The sequence below is a fragment of the Mercenaria mercenaria genome, chromosome 13, assembly GCF_021730395.1.
Source record: "Mercenaria mercenaria strain notata chromosome 13, MADL_Memer_1, whole genome shotgun sequence".
NCBI lineage: Eukaryota > Metazoa > Mollusca > Bivalvia > Venerida > Veneridae > Mercenaria > Mercenaria mercenaria.
In genome coordinates this window covers 52,934,328-52,948,639 of record NC_069373.1, presented here as the reverse complement: position 1 = coordinate 52,948,639, position 14,312 = coordinate 52,934,328, and the positions used below count along the sequence as shown (strand labels likewise).

General features: G+C 36.6%; 1 long non-coding RNA gene across 1 annotated transcript in view; it reads left to right on the top strand.

Annotated features, from left to right (window-relative positions):
• The first annotated feature begins 1,321 nt into the window (after positions 1-1,321).
• The window catches only part of LOC128547937 (uncharacterized), a 33,264-nt gene continuing 20,273 nt past the window's right edge, over positions 1,322-14,312 (top strand). The window contains exons 1-2 of the long non-coding RNA XR_008366781.1: positions 1,322-1,504; positions 4,503-4,637. This is a non-coding gene — a long non-coding RNA (uncharacterized LOC128547937). The remainder of the gene's footprint in view (positions 1,505-4,502; positions 4,638-14,312) is intronic.

Genomic DNA, 14,312 nt, shown 5'->3' with positions numbered 1-14,312 from the left:
ATTCTTATTGTTCATTATCTTGAGTACGAAAACAAATAGCATTATAAATAGTACTAAAGAATGAAGCCAAATTCCGATTATATGTATAAATTTATGGTTAGTACTGCATATTATGATACAGAATTATTCCACAATTCATTTGCTTTAGTTACGATTTGCTAATTTGTTTTATCTTTGATTCTGCGGTTCATTTTGAGCGATAACATTAAAGTCACTGTCTATAAAGGCATATGTATTGATAACTGTAAAAATGCATGTATAGACATTATACTTACTGTCTATTACTGCTTATGTGTTGATGATAATTCTATGGTCCATTTTGACATTATAGTACGCTATAGTCTCTATTACATCCTTGGCTTCATTCAGAGATGACAAGAGACCTCAATTGATGTAGATTATCATACCCTCTTCTGAAACACAAATCATAATTTCATTTTCCCTGATTTCACCAGCAATATTTCTGCTTCACCTTACCTCAATGAAACTGCATGTTTTCATCCATTTTCAAAACACAATATCCCATGATACTACATGTTTTAATCTTTTTTTTTAAAAGACACCTTACACCATAAATTTTCATTTATTTTCTATTATCTTTCCAAACCACAATATCTCCATGAAATACCTTGTTTTCCAATAATATTTTCAAAACATCTTACCCTAAAAAACTGTGTATCTTAAAAGCACCTTGCACTACAAATCTGCATAGTTTTCATTTTTTCAAAACTTTCACCTTTATTTCAAATACATCGTTCGAGCCTCACTCGGGGCGATGAATTCGTCATGTGAGGAAGTCATCCAGCTGGCTTACGGAAGGTCGGTGGTTCTACCCAGGTGCCCGCTCGTGATGAATTAATGCACGGAGGGGCACCCTGGGTCTTTCTCCACCATTAAAGCTGGAAAGCCGCCATATGACCTATCATGTGTCGGTGCGACGTTAAATCCAACAAATAAAAAAGCACCTCAACAACCTACGACACTGCATGTTTCCATTACATTTTCATAATTTCTTACCCTATGACAAACATGTAACATGTTTTTCTATTACTTTTTTTTCGTTCATGAAATTGCATGTTTTCCAGGTTATATTTTCAAAATGCAGAATGTAACCCTTAGTCTGCTAAATTTCTAAAATAAAATGGACTGGTCCATCATTTAATTTGGGCAAAACCATTTATTATTCGAAGTGGTGTTCACTGAAAATTTACTGATTGAATATCGAACAGTGCAGGCTGATCTTGGTCTGCATTGGTCGCAAAGGCAAAATCACTTGCTGCCAGCAGGCTAACGGTTAATAATGTTTTTATAACATATTTCAAAAGAAATAGCATGCTTTTTATCAGAGTTTTTCCAACATTTGAAATTTCTTTTTCAGCTGAAAATAATAGTGAATTCTGATGATTTCTTTTGACTGGATCACATTTCTCTGAAGCAAGACAATGGAACATACTCGTGTGATCTTACTGGCTAAATGCAATCTTGTAAACAGCTTAAAAATAAAGTAAGTTGACTGAGCAGTCTTAGTTTTACATCCTTTAAGCTAACGCTGACGTTTTTATACCAAATTTACCTTTGTTATATTGCAGCAATGAAGAGCCAATCATTTTGAAAGTTTGCTGGAAACCCAGTGAATGATTTGTTGAAACTGAAAAATAAAATGGCAAAACATACATGTATAGAACTTTAAAATCTTGGGATAAATTTGCTTACATGATATAATTTTTTTTACTGACCAAAGAATTTTTAACAAATGGAGGAAAATGTTTTAAGCACCAAAAAAGCCGTGTTCTTGATTCAAAAGACACAGACAGGCAAAACAAAGTAAACAAACGGTAACTAGATAATATATATGATTATAAGAAAAACCTTACCATCTTGTTTTTCTAGGTTGTCAATGAAAGTTTAAAGAAGAATTTGGATTCAAATGTCATAGGTACAAGACTGTTCTTCACGCATGTATCATCTCTCGGATACGTAACCTCCGGCGATAGCCCTATAACAGCTATCTGTAAACAAACAAATATATCTGCTTACAGTTTTATAGACCAAACTAAATAAAGTTACTATGTACTTCACATAACAACAAAGCAAAATACTAAAAAATCTCGATTACACAATCACAGCAACAGAGTGTAATTTTCTGGTCATAAATGTGTGTAGTCCATTTACTGGGCTTTTAAGTTGCATTATTTCAGGTATCGGTTTGCACATGGGTAGAACTTCCGTTCTTCCACAAGCTAGTATCCACAAGATACTGAATATTTTTTTTTTTTATTCTTTAGAATATAAAGGATGGACAGACACACGCACCATCATATAGTATGTCAGTTTTTAGCTCACCTGAGCACGAAGTGCTCAAAGGTGAGCTTTTGTGATCGCCCTGTGTCCGTCCGTCCGTCAACAATTTCACTGTTAACACTCTAGAGGTCACAATTTTGACCCAATCTTAATGAAACTTGGTCAGAATGTTACCCTCAATAAAATCTTGGACGAGTTTGATATTGGGTCATCTGGGATAAAAAAAACTAGGTCACAAGGTCAGATCATAGGAAGCATGTTAACACTCTGGAGGTCACAATTTTGGCCCAATCTTAATGAAACTTGGTCAGAATGTTACTCTCAATTAAATCTTGGAAAAGTTCGATATCGGGTCATCTGGGGTCAAAAACTAGGTCACCAGGTCAAACCAAAGGAAAAGCGTTTTAACACTCTAGAGGTCACAATTTTGGCCCAATCTTAATGAAACTTAGTCAGAATGTTACCCTCAAAAAGTCTTGGACGAATTCGATATTAGGACATCTGGGGTCAAAAACTTGGTCACCAGGTCAAATCAAAGGAAAAGCTTGTTAACACTGTAGAGGCCACATTCATGACCATATCTTAATGAAACTTGGTCAGAATGTTAATCTTGATGCTCTATAGGTCAAGTTTTAATCCGGGTTAGGTTAGGTCAAAAACTAGGTTACTAGGTCAAATCAAAGGAAAAGCTTGTTTACACTTTAGAGGCCAAATTTATAACTGTAGCTTCATGAAATGTAGTCAGAATGTTAATCTTGATTATTTTTAGGTCAAGTTCGAATCTGGGTCATGTAGGGTCAAAAACTAGGTCGCCGGGTCAAATCAGAGGAAAAGCTAGTTAACACTTTAGAGACAACATTTATGACCATATCTTAATGAAACTTGGTCAGAATGTTAATCTTGATGATCTTTAGGTCAATAGGTCAGATGAGCGATACAGGGCCTTGATGGCCCTCTTGTTTTTCAAAATGGGCATATGAAAATTATCCAATATCTAAATATATCATACATTAGATTTTCTTTACAGAAATTGGATATTCCATATAGATATTATACAGCACATCTGTTTTATTGTAAGCCCTGACTTACTCTGTCGTTTTCTGTGAATGAAGCTATAAGATTTTTGGCTATACTCCTTGCCATTAACATCTGAGTAGCGCTCAGTGAATTCTCATGATCCATCATTATAACAACATGCTTCGACTGCGGCTGCACTGATGATACACATCCCTGAAATTATACATATAACTTATAAATACAAAGAAAGATAACTTGTCAATATGTTCCCTAAATAACAATACGAGTTCACATTCCTCCTGAAAAACCGCAAACATAATAGGGCAATATTATATAAATGACTTGAAACATGTTTTAACCCATTTATAAGTTACCATTATTTAAAGTAACAAAACCCTGATGGTGAAAAGTGAATTCAATCAGTATTTCACTGACATGGCCAACAGCTGTTACAGTCAGTACCACATCAAACCATTTCTCTATTGAACATGGCTTTCTGATTGTATGGCACATTAAGTTCTATCAATCTGCATCCAAAGTCCATTTCAACCATATGGCACCTGGGTACATGGTTTGTAATTCTAACATTTGCTAAGCCTTGTTCCCAGGTACCACTCCACATTCCGATTTACGGAAACACTAGTAACTTTTCCTTTTCAAAACATATACATAAAATCATTATCAATTTTGTCAAGAAGAAGGTTGTGGAAGGGATGGGGGTATGTAGCGCATGCCTCCATGAGCTAGTAAGTACATAAACATTGCACTTATCATACCTATTGTCCAACTAAAGTTGTTCATTCCTACCTCCAACTAGAATGCAGTCAAGAAATCACATACATAAAAACTTCAAAGAATTTCTACTCTTAGTAATTACAGTGAAAACACTATACATACAAACTACATTAAATCTTTATAGTTGTTACAATATTTTTGCAGAATACCACGGGAACAAAAGATCTGTACCAAAATTAACAATCTAAACAATAATTCCTGTCGAAAACATAAACCACACACATAACAGGATTTTTACCTGACAGGATACAAAAAAAACTTCGCCAACAAAACAACAATGGGTTGCCGCCTGACAGTGCTGCAACATACCATAACACTTAGATGCTTTATTTTTTATTCAAAAAAGGCTTTGACCCAGTAAAAATATGTATATGCTTGTATATTTTCAGTATGGAAGAGTAACATGAATTTCTTCTCAACTTTGAAATGGCAGTACTTTATCTCAACACAGGGAATTCACAATGAGTACCCAGGCAGTGCCTTCCATTGGCAAACTGCACATCTATGCATGATGCTAGACACAGGTGAGTAATGAACTGCCCAATCATGCATGTAAGTAGTGAAGTCTTAACCCTTATCATGCTAGACATGACTGATTCTGCCTTTGCGACCATTGTAGATCATGATCAGCCTGCACATCTGTGCAGTCTGATCATGATCTGCACTGTTTGCCATTCAGTCAGTATATTTTTGGTAAGCACCCCTCTTACCAGTTAATGGTACTGTCCAAATTGAAAGATGGGTAAGTTCGTTATAGAAATTTAGCAGGGTAAGGGTTAAGGAAGGTCAGTACTTCCAAAGTGCACCAGTATTAGCATGTTTTCTCTTCCTGGGAGGTGCAAGAATCATGATGGAGAGAGAGAGGGAGAGAAACAAGAGCAGCCTTTTACAGACAATAGCCACCGTGCTGAGAGCATGTGAAAAAGTAATTAATTGTTAGAGAGGGGTGACTGGCAGCACATATATACAGGTTTCTGTATATTAAAGCAGACTAATTTATCACCAGAATTGTTCTCTACCCACTTACTAACTGAGAAAAAATACTTTAAAAGCTAAAGAATGTACTTTATATTAATATGCAATAGCTTGCAAAGAAACAACTTAAGAAGAATGTGAATATTCATATGGTTCCTGCATAAGGGCTTACTAAGGACAGTAAGCGTAAGGTCATTTGTACTCCATGACACCACATTAATGACAAAAATGTTTTATCCCGCAGATGGCAGTACTTGCCGCATACAGACCAGCACCAAGTTGCTTTCATTTTGTGACAATGTTTTGGGATGGGGGGGGGGGGGGTACCTTATTTGAACTGCCATGGCTCAACGAATGTACGCACAATTGATATCGCTGTTATGTTTATTTGTTTGTTTGTTTTGGGTTTAACGCCGTTTTTCAACAGTATTTCAGTCATGTAACGGCGGGCAGTTAACCTAACCAGTGTTCCTGGATTCTGTACCAGTACAAACCTGTTCTCCGCAAGTATCTGCCAACTTCCCCACATGAATTATCAGAGGTGGAGGACTAATGATTTCAGACACAATGTCGTTTATCAAATAGTCACGGAGAACATACGCCTCGCCCGAGGATCGAACTCGCGACCCCGCGATCCGTAGACCAACGCTCTTACCTACTGAGCTAAGCGGGCGGGCTGTTATGTTTATTTAACTGAACTGCTCATTAAACAATTTTCATTCAAATCTGTCAAAATTTGGCAGAGATAAAAACAAAAGTCAGGTGTGGAGTTAGAAAAATTACTGAAAAATGATTATAAAATGACAGTGCAAATGCATTTCTTGCACTTCAGGCAGCAATAAAATTTGAATTTAAGCTTTGAACTGACTATAAAAAGAATATTTACATATTGTACACCCTTTGAGAAATGTGTGCGAAAGAGAATATATGATAGGTTTTGTGGAAAAAGACTACATCGGAAAATGAATTACATATAAATGTATAGAAATTCTCACGTAAATAGTTAAAATCAATTTACTGTCATGTATACAACCAAGTATTTTAGCTGAATAAGGAGAGCGCAGATCTAAGGATCGCGGGGTCGTGAGTTCGATCCCCGGGAGAGATGTATGTTCTCCATGACGATTTGATAATAGACATTGTCAGGAGTAATTTCGTCCTCCACTGCTGAATCATATGGAGAAGTTGGCAGTTACTTGCGGGGAAAGGGCTACTTCTTGTAGAGACTCCAGAACACTGATTAGGTTAATTAACCGTCGTTACATGACTGAAATACTGTTGAAAGTAACATTTATATAATAATTTTATATGGAATGCTTCTCTAGCTGCTAAAGAAATGATTTTAAATCTGGTGATGATTCATTATATGATATATATTTATGTTAATTTGTCCACGCGGTGATGGTAAAATAGGACCATTTTAGAGGAATAACTGAAATATTGACCACATCATAGGTGTTAACAGTACACGTGCGGTAATAAACAAAACAGAACAGATCTGTAGGTTTTCAACTAGTTAATCTATACAGTGATATCTAAATGAGACTTGGTCAGAATGGTTATATTGATGATCTTGAGGTCAAGTTGTAATCTAGGTCAGGTTGGGTCAGAAACTAGGTCACCAGGTCAAATCAATGGTAAAGCTTGTTAACACTTCAGAGACCTAATTATAAGATTGAAACTCATGAGAATTAATCAGAATGTTTGTCTTGATGTCTTCTAGGTCATGTTTGAATCTAGGTCATGTGGAGTCAAAAACTAGGTCACCAGGTCAAATAAAATTAAAAGCTTGCCAACACTTTACAGGCAACATTTATGTCCATATCGTCTCGTAACTTGGTCAGAATGTTATTCTTGATGAGCTTTATGTCAAGTTTGAATCTAGATCATGATTGGTCAAAAACTAGGTCACAGGTCAAATCAAATGAAAAGCTTGTGAACACTCTTGATGCCACATTTATGACCATATCTTCCTGAAACTTGGCCAGAATGTGATTACTGATGATCTTTAGGTCAAGTTTGAATTTGAGCGCTAGTACAACACTCATATAAAACTCCAGAAGTCACATTTTCTACTTCATCTTCCTGAAACTCTGCCAAAATGTTTGTCTCTATGAAATCAAGGCAAACTTCGATTGTAACTAATCAGGGGTTAGAATTAGGTCAGGTGAGCGATACAGGGGCTTCAGGGCCCTCTTTTTTTATTGATAGTGTTCATGAGAGGTAATGAAATGTGAAAACACCTGTAATGCCTCTAGCACCGGCTTAAGCGGAACCCTATTACACATCTGTTGAATGGACTCCATGATACTAAAGGACCAGAAAATATAAAAACACTGAATCCAAGTACGGGGAGACTTTTAACAGCCGCATTACGGCACTTAAAGATTGCTGTTATGATAGTTAATAAAATCTGTAAATGATCCTTTGGAAGCAAAAAGATCAACCAAGAATAATAGCAGATTCGGTTTGTAATTTTAATTTCAACATACCGAAATAAGACTTCGACCAGAGCTGTTATATTTCGCCCGCCCGCCCGCTCAGCTCAATAGGGAGAGCGCAGATCCATGGATTGCGGGGTCGTGAGTTTGATCCCTGGGTGGGGCATAATATGTTCTCCGTGAAGATTTGATAAGCCACCTTCTGAAATCATTCGTCCCCTACCTCTGATTAATGTGGGGAAGTTGAGGAGAACAGGTTTGTACTGGTATAGAATGCAGAAACACTGGTTGGGTTAAATAACGGAAATACTGTTGAAAAAAATCGTTAAACCCAAAACAATCTCATCAAATCGTTCAGCATGACATTTGTGTTGTGCAAGTGTACTGTTTAATTTTTCAGCTTGGGTGGTTCCAATACCCCAGCTTTAACAGCTTCGGGTGTTTTTTAATCACTACTGAATGTGGTGCCTGCATTTTCAATTTAATGTTTTGGCAGTTTCTGTGATATGGAGGCTCCATAACCTAAGACCCCCACTCTAAATTCCTGCTAAGGGCAAAACCATCAATTATCTGATGATCATACGCCGCTTTTCATGGAATTACACTCTATGCACCGACGTATGAATACATCTGAAGGTGTCTCAAAATCTTGTTCTGGTACTTCTAACATGTGTAAATGTTGACTTCTGCTAGAGGGCCTGAACGGTACATACTCAATCAAAATGAACCTGCTACATTTTCGTTATGTCGTGTTAAGCGACCAGTGGTTCTCCACTTTTTCTATTAAGTTTAATAGAAACTACGTTTCTGACAAGATTTGTTTGTTTTGGATTTAACGCCGTTTTTCAACAGTATTTCAGTCATGTAACGGCGGGATTTCCGACAAGAGACTGCGTTTATCATTCATTCGTATGGTAGCCTATCGTAGTAATTCTTGTAAACTTGAATAAATAAAACAGTTCAAACATAGACTGACGTCTGTTCTCCGTCAATCTAATGTACGCGTTTCATGTCGAGCAAAGAGCCCGTTATACTTTTAACAGATAATTGGTGTATTTTAAAATTCTTCGCTAAGTGTTATCATGATAGTTTACGTGACTTGTCAGGACTAAATAAACAAGTAATTCTCATAATATCATGTTGTCTACTTGATAAGCTAAATATAACACAATTTTCTAAAAGCAAGGTATTTTCTGTCCAAATGATCGAATTATTAGAGTTCTTAGAGCAATGAATGAAAGAGTTTGATTTTACGAAAGGTCATAATTATATTGTCGAGAAACGTTGCACTGAAAATATTATTCAAAAATAAACATCGCTGAAACATCTACACGTATAGATCTATACTTGATGTGTAGGGAACTTCAACCAATGGCATTCGTTTTTCTTGTAAAACAAAAAGTGGAAACGCCACAGGTCGCTCGTCACGGCCAAAATAAAATCAAGAGGCGTGGGAATTCCCCTCAAACCAGGTTTTTCAAACATTTTTTGTTTAGTATAAATGATTTAGACCTTACAGCGACTGACCCTAGTTGTAAAAAACCAAAACCATTCTTGCCTAATATGCTACCTAAATACAAAGTTACATTTGCAGTATCTCATTCCATGCTAGAGCTATTAAATGAAAATTGTTTTTCCCATTTTTAGTAACGGTGACCCATAATACAATTTAAAGCTAGTTCTTCATAATTAGCTTGTTTGACATTAAAGTTTGGTAACGGTATGTTAATCGTTACTTAAAAACTGGAAACCACCTTTTTGATGAATCCAGCAATATATCATTAAACTCCTTTTAGTAACTGTGACATTGACCCTATTACATCTAAATTGCTTTTTTATTACAAGAAAAAAGCGCTAAAGTACCGCCACCCATCATTCCACAGCACAAAATTACCTTTTTGCCAAACGCTCTAGTCCACTGCTCCACGATGGAATTTTGCACAAATCAATTGTACTGAACTTAAATCAGACCCTAACTGCAATCCCAGCCTAGTTTATTTGTCGAGCCTGCTTGCGCAAGCAAAAGCATAGTTGTCCAAGTGGCTATTCGGTGTATGTGCGTGCGTCCGTCCGAATTTGTTTGTCCGGACCATAACTTTGACATGCATAGAGCAATCCATTATCGTGATTATATTCGATCCCCGGCCGCGTCATACCAAAGACGTAAAAAATGGTACTAGTAGCTTCCTCGCTTGGCGCTCAGCATTAAGATGGTAGTGCTAGGACTGGTCAGCCGGTATCAGTATAATATGACTGGGTGGGGTATCATGTCACGTGTCTACGTCGTGATATTCCAGTGAGGCAGCACTATAAAGTTGGGCATTGTGCCCACTAATACAAGTACACACCGTCGTTTATGAATGAAAAATTGTTGAAAAAGACGTTAAACCCGATCACACACACGGAGGTCAATGGTCATGTCGGATCTTGTCCGGACCATAACTTTGACATGCATTGAGGAATCTTGTTTATATTTGGCATGAATGTTAACCTAAGTGAGACGGAGTGTCACGCGCAAATTCCAGGTTCCTACTCAAAGGTCAAGGCCACAATAGAAGGTCAAAGATCATGTAAGATCTTAACCGGCCCATAACTTTGACATGCATTGAGAAATCTTGTCCCGATATTTCTCAGCAGGATTCATGAACTATCTTTAAAATAGGCTATTATATTTTGTTGGATTCCTAGAAACAAGGATGCCGATACTGCAGCAAAGAAATCCCTTTCATTATCACAATCTAATTTGAAATTACCATATACTGATTTTAGGCCAAATATAAACAAATACATTTTATGTAAATGGCAATTGTCATAGAACAATGCTTCGTTCAATAAACTTCATGATATTAAACCTACTCTAGGGGAATGGCACCGACGGAACAGATACATTTTATGTAAATGGCAATTGTCATGGAACAATGCTTCGTTCAATAAACGTCATGATGTTAAACCTACTTTAGGTGAATGACACCAAGGGAACAGATCTGTTCGAAGAGAGGAAGTTGTTCTTTCTCGTTGTCGAATAGGTCATACCCGTTTGACTCATTCTTATCTTCTGAACAAAGAAGAACAATCTGAATGTGTACCATGTCAGACACCGCTTACTATTAAACATATTTTAGTCGACTGTGTGGACTTCGTTCCACAGCGCAGTACATACTATGACGTTCAATCTTTGAAAGAGTTGTTTGAAAACATTACAGTCAGCAATATCTTGTCCTTTTTAAAGCAGATAGGCATTTATCACAAAATCTGAAATCAATATTGTTGTTTGTCACTAATATTTTAACCCTTTGTATACGTTTTTGCATAAATGTTTTAGACGTGCTTTACAATTTACTGTACATTTTATATGTTTATACATTTTTACATAATTGTTTTTCAGATATGCATTACAATTTACGTTTTCAAAGCGCTTGTTTTCGGCGATATATGGCCTTTTTGTGTCGGTTCGCCGTAAAATCTAACTCACTCACTGTTCGCAGGGAGGAAGTTGTTCTGTATAGCCATTCGCGTTGTGTTTTGACTGATGAGTGAATTAACTATACAGAATGGAAGTGCAAATCCGTTTTGATCAATGTAAGTTTATTAATTTCTTATCAAAGTCCTTTAAGATATTTCATAAATACAGTTTAAATCAGAAAAGTTATTTCTCTCCCCTTAAATATTACGTAAATAAATGAAAAATCAACAAAATTACCAAGAGCGCCCTGACGCAAAAATTGGCAGCTCGAATTTAGATGTAGCACCTTGGATAGTTACTCAGAGAATGCGCACTGATGATAATAGTCGTTAGTTTAAATAAGCAGCTTTACATAATCCAGTCAGGCGGACGGAAACGTAGGTGTCCGTCCGTCCATACCAAGGGCTGAATGACATAAAATATTCCCATATAGAAATTTATCAATAAAATATGCACTAAATAGACCATCCTATCAAAAGTTAAAATCCAATAAAATCTTAAATTTCCTGGCCAAGTGTCCAGTCAGTATCAAGGACAGGAAGCTTAGATTGTCAAATACATGTACTACATGTCCTGCGACTAGGTCATAGTGTTATACTTCTTTCTTGTTTGACTCAGTCTTATCTTTTGATTAAAGATCAATCTGAATGTGTACCATGCCAAACACGGCTAACCATTAAACATATTTTAATCGACTGTGTGAACTATCCTCCACAGGGCAGTACAATGTGTCATACCATGACGTTCGATCTTTGAAAGAGAGTTATTTGAAAAATTTTCAGTTGCAAATATTTTAAATTTTTTAAAATAGATAGGGATTTATCAAAAACTCTGAACATTTCCATTTTTTTGCAATATCATTATGTTTGCAACTGATTTTAACACTATATACGAATATACATTTTTATGCCCCCACTTTGAGGGTGGGGGGGGGGTGCATATAGATTTGCCCTTGTCTGTCCTTCCGAGAATGTTGTGTCGCGCCTAGCTCCAAAAGTATTTGACGTAGAGTCACAATATGTGGGGTTTCGCTTCCGGATTCATTCAGTCTTGTAGGAGTTATGACCCCTGACTTAGTAAAAAATTGGTCATTTTAATGTTGTGTCGCGCGTAGCTTCAATAGTATTTGACCTAGAGTCACCAAAGTTTACAGGAATGTTGGTCAGCATGTGCAGTTGTGCACCTGGGGTATCGCGTCCGGATTCATTCAGTCGTGTAGGAGTTATGGCCCCTGACTTAGTTAAAAATTTGTCATTTTAATGCTGTGTCGAGCGTAGCTCCAAAAGTATTTGACCTAGAGTCACCAAAGTTTACAGGAATGTTGGTCAGCATGTGCAGTTGTGCACATGGGGTTTCGCGTCCGGATTCATTTACTATTTTAGGAGTTATGGCCCCTGACCTAGGAAAAAATGGTTATTTTTTGGATTTTTTTTTGAAATAGCAACATATTGTTTTCCCAAAGTTGATCTGAGTCCTTTGTCATGTAGTGGGAGCATCTGTGTCCCATGGACACATTTCTAGTTTAAATAAATGCTTTTAGGTATGCTTTACAATTTGCGTTTTCAGTTTCTCGCTCACTGACACATTGACTCTGTCTCAAAGGTCAAGGTCACAGTAAGGGGTCGAAGGGCGGGCTCGACATGTTGCCCGTAGGCATCTAGTCTATAAGCTGCTTGTCAGTTTAATTTCAATTCATCAATCGATACTTAAATTATTCAGCGGAAACTTTCTTTTTTTAGTAGCAGTGATCTTGACTTCACTGACCAGGTGGCTTGCTGAAGGTTGGTGGTTCTACCCAGGTGCCAGCCTGTGATAAAAAAATCACATAGTAGCACCTGGGGGATCTTCCTCAACCATCAAAGTTGGAAAGCTGTCATATTACCTATAAGTGTATCGATGCTACGTTAAACCCAGCAGAAACAAAAACACTCCACTTTCAACATTTGTCGTACTATAAAGAATACATATAGGCCAAATTTCATTTCAATATATCAACCCAAACCTAAATTATTGAATGGACATTACATTTCATGACGATTTAAGAAAAATATCTGTTTTAGTAAATGACATTCACCTTGCCAGATGGCATCATAATGACTTGTTTCAAAAAGAAAAACAAAACAGGCTTTTTTTCTTCTATTTTCAGTAACAGCGACCTTGCCCTTGACTTCAATCCCAACCTTGGTGTTACTATATGCTATTTTTTCAACCTAAACTTAAAATTAGTGAACGGAAACCAAATCTTTACGCCGTAATTTAGCGAAAATCTACTGTGAACTTTCAGTGTGCCTGTTTTTAGTGGTCATGCACTTTACATTTGACTGTTATTATACAAGAGGAAAACTATGACTCATTTGCAAAGTTAACTCCACAACCGACTTTAAGATGCTTCGTAATCTCATATCACAACGAGTATAGTGATAGACCCAAGCCGAGCCTGAAATAAACCCCTGAGGGGCACATTTGGTCTTCATTCAACAAAAAATGTATGACTTTAATACGTGTTTGTCTGACGTTAAATTGAAAACTAAATAAGTAGATAAATTATTAACTGTGTTGATCTTGGTATGTTAATGTTAAGTAAAAGATGTAATCAATTATAAAAGATGTCTCTACTCTAAATATACTTCCGGTGACATTAGAAAGAGACCTTCCTCTTAAAGGGAAAGACATTATAACAGCCATCATAGATTTTCCAGATATTGCAAAGTAACGTTAATGATTTGCCTAATTGCAATTTTCCCTGAAAGCCTCGAGAACAATCTTCCTATTTCAGTTACATTTCCTGTACTGAATGGTCATCTCATTTCTGATGCATCATTCTGGCACGATATATTAACCCTTAGCCTGCTGGCGGCAAGTGATTCTGTCTTTGCGACCCGTGCAGTCTGATCATTGTTCGCTATTTAGCCAGTATTTTTGGTAAGCACCCATTTTAACAGTTACTGGTACTCTAAATTAGAAAGTTGTCCAGCAGAGTAAGGGTTAAATTGTAAAGTCTGGGTACGTAGAGTACCATGGGAAGTTAGAATTTGTTTGGTCTTTACAGTTTTCCTGACCCTTTCTGTAACCAAGAATTAACATTGGTTATTTGAATTTTTATACGATACAGTTCTTCTTTTCAACACATATGGAATAATATTTGGTTTTAGTGCATATTTTTATTTAGATGCTTGAATCAGAACGTAAAAAGCAAAATGATATTAGTGATTCTAGTTCTAGGTAATGCATAATCAACAGTACAGTTGGAAGTATAAAGCTGTCTACCCTGTATTTTATTATTCCTTTCAACTTGTACCCGACATTAGAATTTGGTGTAT